General features: G+C 43.9%; 1 protein-coding gene across 1 annotated transcript in view; it reads right to left on the reverse strand.

Moving 5' to 3' along the window:
* Positions 1 to 3,354, reverse strand: part of LOC108244036 (copine-8) — a 99,181-nt gene that overhangs the window by 19,739 nt on the left and 76,088 nt on the right. The gene's annotated exons all lie outside the window — the stretch shown is intronic.

Below are 3,354 nucleotides of genomic sequence, written 5' to 3' on the forward strand. Positions count from 1 at the left end.
GTCTTTGGCTTCGGTCGCTGCTCCTGCACGCTCCCGGCATTCTGATGTTAACAGGAAGTGACGTCACGTGTCTTCTTCATGAGTTATTTGGGGTTATTTTGTATTCCACGCTACACAAACCCACAAAGAAGACACTAGACCGCAGAAACGGTGGTGAATCACTTTAGAAACAATAAATATTGGGTTAAAGTTGCAGGAAAGTTGCAGCGTTTTGGGCAAAGTTACAAAAAGTTGCGATTTCGCGGAGTTTGCTTGATTTTGCGCAAATTCCTGAAGGTTCTGACTATAGCATACTACAGTAGTGCAGTAGGAGAAGCCATTACTTGCCTGATATTTACCAGGTTTACGTCTAGAAGCTAATAAATTAAAACTTTATGCAATTTTTTCCGAACCAATTGAACTTTACATACACTACCGCTGAAAGAAACAAAGGTTTTTTTCATTTTTTCCATACAGCTATTTTGAATTTAAAGTCACTTAATATGGGACGAGGACAGTAAAAGCATATTTTACAAGTGATCAGGCTAATGTGGGGCTTAATGTATGCAGGGAAATCATTTATCCTGCTGAATGGAAACGGACCGTAAATAAATAAATACCTGAACTGAGACCAACTTGAACAGCTGGCTGCAGCACTTCCTGCAGGAATATTCTGATATTTATGATATATATATATATTTATTCTTGAGCTGCGCTTGTCGACGACCTGTTGAAGTGGACGCCGCTGACGTTTAATTGAAGTCCACAGACCGATGAAGGGGTTCTCTGAACAGCTACAGATACGATTTTTGATATTCGGGTTCTTCCAAAATGGCAGCAATCGGCTTGGATTGCGATCCTGTTCAGATAAGCTGCTCGCTGATCCAAACCGAGGTCGTTCAAAGAGCCGTCTGCAACAGGTAAGATACTGTTTATACCCCTTCCACAGAGCTCCACTTCAAAACCCCTGAACTACTGCTTTAAGGACGAGAAAGCAAATGACGGGACAAGTAAGTCAACTATCGACTCTCAACAAATTCACGTGGTTCATGCCAATATTTAAGACATTTTTTCTTAGTCTTCAAAAACAAAACGTTTCCTATCATAATTGGATTTTCCTGATCAGGCTTTAGAAACATTATTAAATGGCTTACACCCAACAGTGACAAAATAATGAGTTCCAGAACCATTACTAGAATAGTTTGTCAGTGAAATAATGAAAGCATCGGGAAAAGTGACTGGATCGTCTCGGGGACACGCCGCAGGGACACGTGGGCAGAGAGAGGGATTTCTGCTCGTGTTGTCAGAGACAAACTTCAGCCAGGCTGCTTAAATTATGCATGGCCTCCTTTCCAGGTTGTCATATCTCTGTCTGTCACACCGAGTTTACGAGAACGAGTCAGAGTGTGAGGGCAGGCAGGAAAACAAGCCGAGCCGTAACGACGGGCAACTCCGACCGCCGCGGAGAGAAAAAGCTGCAACTCAGTGGGTCAAAATCAATACGAAAAGATTTCAAAGACGCCATCACGACGAACGGAGAAAGAAACAGAACAATAAAAGGCAAATCCCTGCAAACACTCACGACTGACTTCTCATTCAGTCACATTTCCAAACCTCTGAGGCCTGATTATCTGATTCAGTTTGTCTCCATCAGCGGAAAATAAACGAAAATTGCATCGGAGGCCTGACACGATCGTTTCAATTTGTCTCGTAATGGAAGCGACTTTTAATATTCGGATAAGGAGAAGCAGCGCTCTGTAAAAAGGTCAGCTGCACGATCTGCGTTAAACAGACAGAATCTGGGTGAGACTTGACTTTATCGGCTCTGGACGGAAACAAAAAGCTCCTTATCTTTTGGTTTTAAGGGGGAAATATGATAACTTGCTGAGTCGTTTCAAACGAGCGACCTTCTTGTGTATTTTTATTAGGTTTGCATTACTTCCTGTACGCATAATGAAGCTGCCCCTTCAGCAAATAAGCGACGAAAATGAAAATCTAAGGCTGTCGTGTATCAGCTATCACGAATATCTGCTCGTAAACATCCAAAGCTGAGAGCAGCCACGCTCTCAGTTTGTTGTCGTTGTTTTTCTTTTTTTTGAGTCACGGAGAAAAGGCGCTGCTTGTTTTGGACAGAAATAAACTCGTGCTCGACGTGTTGATTGGCCCGTTTTCTTGTTTTCTTGGCCTGATCCGTCTCACCGACAGACTCAAACTCAGCACGGTCCAACAGAAAGACGAGAGAAACATCTTTATTCTGTGGTAAAACGTCATCATTTACAACTGGGGTCATTTAAAGTTGGAATAATAATAAATATTAAAAGCAGTCAGTTGTCTACTAAAAGGATTTTCAGTACTGGATTATAAGACGCGCTGTCAATGAACGGTCCATTTTCGATCTTTTGTCATATATAAAGTTCACCGGACTATAAGTTGCATCATTGTTTTTTGAGAAGATCGAAGGCTTTTAAATGGAAAATACGGTAATACCGGACTTTATCTGTCCTAAATATATCAGGAAGTGTGTTCCAAAACAAAAACACAGAGACAGAAAGCTGAACGTCTTTTAGGGGCTCGAGCAGTCGACCTGGAGGAACTCCTCGGCTCTCATCGGTAGGGGTGCCGTATTATGAACTATTTTAAAGACTAGCTGGACATCTGAGAACATGATTAGATTTTCAGAACTCCTCTTATATTTAGTAAGTACGTTACATTGATATTAAACTGGCTCTGTGGATTACGATGTTTGCAGATGGAACTGATCTGCAGTGAGAGCAGGGAGCAGGTGGAAGAGAGGCTGGAGAGAAGATCAGAATCTCTCTGTAGAGGGTGGAGACGAGCGTCAGGGGGGGATTTGCGACAGACGGGTCGACGCAGGAGCTAAAGGGAACGTTTACAAGCTGCGATTAACGAAAAGACAGGAGGATTAGAAATGAGTCCATCAGAGGGACGGCTCAAGTCAGAGAGGAGAAGCTGAGATGGTCTGGACATGCGCCGAGGAGGGACAGCGGACATATTGATTAAAGGATGTTGGATATGGAGCTGCCCGAGAGGAGAGAAGGTTGGTGGAACCGGAAAAGGGTAGAGTGCCTTCTCCGGGTCGGGGATGTCCTGCCCCGAGTGGGAGGAGTTTAAGTATCTCAGGGTCTTGTTTGAAGAATGAGGGAAAAATGGAGCGGGAGATGGACAGGCGGATTGGTGCAGCGTCTGCAGTGAAGCGGGCGCTGTACGGGTCTGTCGTGGTGAAGAGAGAGCTGAGTCAAAAAGCAAAGCTCTCGATTTACCGGTGGATCTACGTTCCTACCCTCATCTATGGTCACGAGCTTTGGGTAGTGACCGAAAGAACGAGATCGCGAATACAAGCGGCTGAAATGAGTT

This window comes from Kryptolebias marmoratus, linkage group LG18, assembly GCF_001649575.2.
Source record: "Kryptolebias marmoratus isolate JLee-2015 linkage group LG18, ASM164957v2, whole genome shotgun sequence".
Classification (NCBI taxonomy): domain Eukaryota; kingdom Metazoa; phylum Chordata; class Actinopteri; order Cyprinodontiformes; family Rivulidae; genus Kryptolebias; species Kryptolebias marmoratus.